Source organism: Etheostoma cragini, chromosome 4, assembly GCF_013103735.1.
Source record: "Etheostoma cragini isolate CJK2018 chromosome 4, CSU_Ecrag_1.0, whole genome shotgun sequence".
NCBI classification, from domain to species: domain Eukaryota; kingdom Metazoa; phylum Chordata; class Actinopteri; order Perciformes; family Percidae; genus Etheostoma; species Etheostoma cragini.
Genome location: NC_048410.1, coordinates 2,009,314 through 2,016,685, shown reverse-complemented (window position 1 = coordinate 2,016,685; position 7,372 = coordinate 2,009,314). Strand labels below are relative to the sequence as shown.

At 41.2% G+C, this 7,372-nt stretch overlaps 1 protein-coding gene across 3 annotated transcripts in view; it reads left to right on the top strand.

Moving 5' to 3' along the window:
* raly (RALY heterogeneous nuclear ribonucleoprotein) overlaps positions 1–7,372 on the top strand; it is a 126,798-nt gene that overhangs the window by 102,101 nt on the left and 17,325 nt on the right. The window lies entirely within an intron of this gene.

Genomic DNA, 7,372 nt, shown 5'->3' with positions numbered 1-7,372 from the left:
CACACACACACACACACACACACACACACACACACACACACACACACACAGACACACACCCACACACACACACACACAGGCTCAGGACCTATTTATGCACAAAACGGAGAGATGTCAGAGTGAGTGGGCTGGACCTGCACCCTTAGTGGTACAGGGGTGTACGGTGCCTTGCTCAAGAGCACGTTGGCAGCACCCAGGATGTGAACTGGTATCTCTTAATCCACACTTTGTACATTGGTCCAGTTGGACTTGAACCAGCAACCCAACTCCCTGTGGACTGAGCTACTGCCACAGACAAAATAATTCCAAAATTCCAGAAAACCTTTTATCAACACTGCTGTTTCAAAGATATTTGATACTTTCTTTTACAACATAATAACTATTTCTGCCCCCCTAAAAATTCCCCCATGAGTCATTTGTTGAAGCAGCAATCACGACTCATATTCCTTATGAACTGGAATCAATAAGTAGAATCATCCATCCATCCATCCATCCATCCATCTATCTTTATCCGCTTCTCTGGTATCGGGTCATGGGGGCAGCAGTTCCAGCAGGAGACCCCAAACTTCCCTTTCCCGAGCCACATCAACCAGCTCCTTTACTTGGGGTAAGGACTCACTCCCTACCTGAAGAAAACACTCCATCGGTTTCCTGCTGAGACCCATGGCCTCAGATTTAGGGGTTCTGATCCTCATCCCAGCCGCTTCCCACTCGGATGCGAACCGATCCAGTGAGTGCTGAAGGTCTCAGACCGATGACGCCATCAGGACCACATCATCCGCAAAAAGCAGTGATGAGATCCTCAGCCCACCACACTGCAACCCCTCCCCGCCCCGACTACGCCTCGATATCCTGTCCATGATTATTACAATCAGGATTGGTGACAAAGCGCAGCCCTGGCGGAGGCCAACCCTCACCTGGAACGAGTCCGACTTACTGCCGAGAACCCGGGCACAGCTCTCGCTTTGGTCATACAGAGATTGGATGGCCCTGAGAGTAAGTAGTTAAAATCAAAATTATACCCAACCCTGGCGTGCACTTCTGCGTCCTACAAAGCCATGCCCATCCGGCTGAGATACTACGTTTTAAGTGAGTCCATATATAATATGCCTGCCACCTTTAGTGATGCTAATTTATGAAACAATTTATATGGGTCATATTAGAGCGTAGGAATAAACAACCAGTATCGTTGTTTGGAGGACTTGTTATCTTCAGTATTATACTGGAGAAATCCAAGTCCAACCTAAACCATTCCAATTTATAAGCTATATTCCAATGGTGGACAATGCATTAGCAACTGCATTACAGTAAATGCTGTTCAAATAAAGTTGTTGTTTTGGCAGTTTTAGTAAACAGAGAAATAGACAAATTGTAGGCTTCTGAATGTGAGCAAAGTATATTAAAGTATAATCTTGTAAAACCACAACCTTCCATTAAAATCCCATTTCTCTCATTTTGTATGTCGCTCCTCCTGTTCTCTCATTTCTTTCTTCTCTCATATCTTCCATTACTCTCTGACTATCTCCACCCTTGTGACCCAAATCTCCCCTTCATCTATCTTTCAAGTCTATGTTTTACATGTCAGCCGAAGGTTCAAGCATCAGGGCGACTGTTGTGTAATTTTGCATTCTGCTCATTAAACATTCATTTCACATCATGCTCATATAGTGGATCTGAAGAGAGATGCTGACTCCCAGTTTGATCCTTTCATACTTGACTTCGACCTGAACCTTATTTCTCTCAAACAGCACTTTATTTTTATTTTTTGCTTCATTGAATTTCGCTCTGTGCAGAGCTCAAAAAATAGTTTTCGTGTCACTCATGTGAGTGTCTTTCTGTGTACTCATCAAACATGCAACTTGAAAAGCAATACCACTACAGGACACTTTCTTCACCACTCCCTTTTTTTTGTCTGTGCTGCTTGCCCTCACACAAGCAGTGTGATCAGTGTTTTTGGTAATTGTGTGAATGTATTTTTAGTTTTCTGAAGAAATCAAAAAAACACTATCCATGTTTAAAATCAAGATGTGTCATCAGAGGCGTGGGAATTCATTTTTGGCAGGGGGTGCTGGGTGTGTGTGTGTTTGTGTGTGTGTGTGTGTGTGTGTGTGTGTGTGTGTGTGTGTGTGGGGGGGGGGGGGGGGTCCACATAGAGTCTAAAGATACTATGTTACACAGGCTCTGTATTCTGCAGACCACTCCCTCGGTGTGCAACCAAGACATTTTAAAAAGCTTGACGTGGTTTAACGCACCGAAACAATGATCAGTGATCACCAAACGTCTCTCTCATAGTGCTTTTATAACCACTGAAAACTATTAAAAAAATCAAACCCGGAGTCCTGTTATTATAGATTAGATTATAGTTATCTGACATTAAGCGTTTCTGCTTCATTGGAGCCTATTGTAAGGAAAAAGCTTAATGTGGTTTAATGTAACTCAACAACGATTAATGATCACCAAATTTCTCACGGCCATATCTTGTCTTGAACACTTAAGCTTGTCAGAAAAACTAAACCATAATCCAACGATTATAGAATTTATCTGACATCAATGATCTCTTCTTCATTTTCGCCTAAGGCGATGGAAAAAGGCTTAACGAGAATTAAATCTTAACGAGATTTAAAGTACCTAAACAATAATTAATGATTACCAAATTCCTCTCTCATATTGGTCCTCAGAACAACTGAAAACTGTCAAAACAATCTAAATTATTATGGATGTTATGTGACATTAAGCGTTTCTGCTTCACATTTTCAGCGGGGCAGCGGGGCTGTGGGTTGATTCTCCACGGTTCTCATGGCCCTAATAAGTCCTAATTTCACAAAGCTTAAAGTGGTTTAATGCACTCTAATAAAGCAGAATGTCAGATAACGTCCTTAATAATTGGACTTTTGGTTCGATTTTTTGACAGTTTTCAGTGGTTATGAGAAGCAATATGAGAGAGAAATTTGGCATGAGTGATGGTTGTTTAGGTGCTTTAAACCCCGTTAAGCTTTTCCACTTTAAGCCAATCCCAACATGGCCTGCACGGAAAACTCCAAAAACCAGCCATGAAAAAAGTAGGCCCATCTAAATCTGTGTGTTTGTGTGTAATGTATTAAACTAATTGTGATTTATCTTGTGTAATGTAAATTATATATTATTAGCATCAATATGTCAAACAAGGAGCTCGAAGCACCAGTTTTCTAGATGACAATGTGCAGTATGTTCATTTTAAAACGACCACAAGTGGATTAAGTGTTCATAAACCGCATAACGGCCCCAAAAAAGTCCCAAGTACCACAAAGTAACTGTATGCAAAATCCTTCTCCAATAGTATGTGACAAATTCTAAACAGTTACAGACTATTCTTTATGTTCTTTAATGGGCATGCTGTAATCACAAGCACACTAGGCTAAGTATAGGCTACTATTTGGGCCTGCACAGCTGCAGAAAAAAAAGACGCAGAGATGTAAGACACTGTGTGTCTAATTTACAATGATTTTGGTACACCAAATGTAGTTTTTGCGCTCTGGAGTTTGGATGATAAACTTTGAAATGAGACCCTCAATATCAGATCATCCAAAATGTCTTTGTGGACGAGAGGCAGTGCAATGTGTGAGAGTTTACTCTTAGTGATAGTGCTATGGAGCCGGGTAAACAGAGGCACAAGTGGATCAGCTTTTCCACCTCGGAGAAGAGCCCTCTTGTTTTTGGATGTACAGTAGATGTAAATTAACTGTGTTTACTGTATATAGCGCTTAGTCTTAACAAATACTCACACACACTTTTACATAGTACTTTTACACCTGCTCATCAGATAAACATTCACACACATTTACACTCTGATGCATCATGGGGGGCAACTCAAGGTTCAGTGTCTTGCCCAAGGACACGTCCACATGGGACTGCAGGGCCAGGGATCGAACCACCAACCTTCTGATTGGCTGGCAACCACTCTACCCCTGTGTTGCAGCCAAAGCGGCCACAGCATGAAATGCTTGTTGTTTTAAAATGACTAATGTCATCCCTCTCGTCATCCCAAACATGGCGTACAAAATGTGGAACAGAAACAACCAGAGATACTTGTAAGCCACCTGGAGGTGCTGCAGCGACCCCAGCACCCCCAGCACCCCCAGCACCCCCCACTTTCCGCGCCTAACCGAATGATTTACAACATCATGAGAGAAAAGAGCAAATTGCCTCACCGTGAAACATTACTACTCTTTAGATTTTAAAACATGGTTTACCTTTAACTGCAATTCCTTTCCCAATGTCAACTACTGACGCTTGGTCAGTGGCTCTCAGCATCAGATACCGAAGCAAAAATCACCCTTTAGCAACTGAGTTAGACGCACCGGGAACCATAACAACCACGGCGCAAAGAAGATGTAAGATGATGCAGTGCAAAAAGTGGCAACAATGAATGGCAAAGCTCCCACTATTGTTACACAGTCCAAATCAAACAATTCGGCTTGGTGACACAGAGTGCAGCGTTGGCCCCCCTTACACTGCATCAGGATCTAAAACTGTCCAGCTTGATCCCACTAGGGGATTAAACTCATTTTAAAAGTCGCCTACTGAAAAAAAAAAAACCTCTTTTTGACTCCTGTTCTTGTTTTTAGTTCATTCACGTTTAAAGACTACTTGGCACATTTGTTTAACTATTGTATACAGTACATACTGTGTATCCTATCGTAATCTGTTTGTCCGACTGTAACTAATTTATTGTCCTTAACAGGTCTCTCTTGAGAATGAGACCATGGTAATCTCACATGGGACCATGGTACTCTCATTGAGACACAGGAGTCTCAATGAGAGTACCATGGTCCCATAGTACCTGTATCAATAAATGTTAAATAAAAATTAAAAAAAACTAAGCATATTTGCTCTACTGGTGTCCCCCAGGTGTCTTCGTGAATCTGCTCTTAAGAGTCTGTTAGCAACCAACACTTCCTTGAACGGCATTATAAGTCGATTTCCAAAGAGTCCCAAAATGTACCATACCACCGCGGTTTAATCACGTGACCCTAATATTTAACCGAACGGGTGCAGTTTTAAAAGAGAGGTAAACGTTTTATTATTGTTATTACCACTTCACATTTTTTGGGCACTTAACTAGTTCCATGTTTTTCGACATAAAAACTCGATTCAACTATCAAACCGTTCAGCTCATTTAGGACATGTGCACTATTATTATGAACACTATTCATACTGTGCCTTTGATTCCTTTCTAAACCCTTCCACATGAGTCTCCAGGAGTATCGTGTGCTCCTGTGTAGATGATCACTGACAGCCTTGACAATAGAGCAATGGAGCAAACGGCAGAACGAATTATGTCTGGACATCGTTTGCTCATCTCTTGTCAAAGTACTTTTGAGCAAGTTGAGCTCAAAACTTACGAGGAACTCTGCTTTTTTTGTATTATTTGTTCTTAAACACATGTGTTGCTAAGGGGCAACCACGCCTCCTTTGGTCTGAACATGGAGACTGTACTGCCACCCACATGACTAGGATTAGGGTTTTCATGTTATTGTAATGGCAAAAAGTCAGAATATGAAATCTGAGATATAGATCAAATTTAAGATTAACTAACACTGTGTGTGTGTGTGTCTGTGTCTGTGACTGTCTGTGTGTATTTTTCTGTGTGTGTTTCTTTCTGTGTGTGTGTATGAATGCCGATAAATGACAGATGCCTCTCAGATTGTTTTCAACGAGAGAGAGAGAGAGAGAGAGAGAGAGAGAGAGAGGCAACAAGGAAAAAACAAAAGAAAGGAGGAAGTAAAACAAAATATGGGATGACAAGAAGACGGGAAAGGACAGATGAAGGAGAAATGTAAGATGACAGGACCTATAAAGGAACAAGGCAGAGAGAAAGTGAAAAAAAGAATGAGTAGGTAGGTGGAGACAAAGAAAGAAGTGAGGAAATCAGTGAACATAGAAATGAGATGAAAATCGATAGATTGAGAGAAGGCGGTTGAACAAATAAGATGAGGCAGAAAAACAAAGGATGAGGGAGGAAACTAGTTAGCCCATTAGCGGTGAACGGGGCGTGGCTAAATCCTAAGGGGCGGACCAAACCATGACCAATGAAAACGGAACTCTCTACTGAGTTCAATGACACCTCACACAATAGTGGACCTTAAAAGGTTCAATTGTAATGAAAGGGGCGTGGCCTGAGTAAATGGGTGTGGTTAAAGTATTAGGGCTGGTTCAGTATTGCAAGTAGACCACATGTTCTAAGTTTTATGTAGTATTGTCCTGTAGATGTCCTCAGGCCTGGGTTCTTGTTGATTGGGGGAAATTTCAAGACATGACAATGTACATTGTAGTTGCCACTACGTTCATCACTAAACTCTCAAAATGGCCGCCACGCCACGGCCACATCATTTGACAAAAAGTTTTAGTTTTTAATAACTTTTCATCTTTACGGTGTTGAAATGGTTCAGACCAAATTTGAAGTCCATTGGATGAAATCTCTAGGAAGAGTTCATTAAAGTTTAGCACCTTGACTTTTAGGCGTACTTCCTGTTGCCACTAAGGGCCGTTTTGACCAATATCGGCCTTTACATGTCGTCAGGGTTTGATTCTCATGAATTTTGTAAGGTTTCAAGCCAATTGGAGGATGTACACTCAAGTTACACCCACTTCCTGTTTTGATGGATCTCTCTAGTAGGAGTTTGTTAAATTATGACGTGGAAATGGCAAAAATAACTTGAACTTTTAATTAAAAATGGCAGACTTCCTGTTAGGTTTAAGGCATTGCTCCAATGAAATTTTTTGTACGTCTTGACATGTTACATACGTGTACCAAGTGTCGTTAGTCTACGTTAATTACCTGCAGAGGCTCATTTCTTTTAACTTTGTTAAATTTCGGTGAGATTTGGAGTATGTTGAGCTCAAGAAGGCATTTGCCGGAAGAAAGAAAGAAAGAAAGAAAGAAAGAAAGAAAGAAAGCATAATCCCTTCAATTTACAACAGGGCCTTCGCTGCTGTCAGAGCTCGGGCCTTAATAAAGAAGAGGGGGATGAGATAAATTAGAGGGAGGACAGAAAAGTGAATGTGTATTGAGCAACACACACACACACACACACACACACATGGAGACAGTTGGTTAAATAAGGAAGTGATTAGGACTTTATAGTGAAACAAAAACAACCGCCAGATGTGCTGCAGGGCTCCAGTTGTTCCCCACCACTAATGTACCCATCACTTGGTCTGTCCTCCCCTCATCCCCACGTCTCTCTCTGCTTCCCCCAGCTGTTCACCACTGACATCTTTGTTTTCCTTTTTTTCTGTTATTGTTTCAAGATTGCTTGAGAAACAAATAAAACAATGTATTATGAATAGATTTTTACAAATAAATAAAATATCTCACATTGGTGAAAATCAA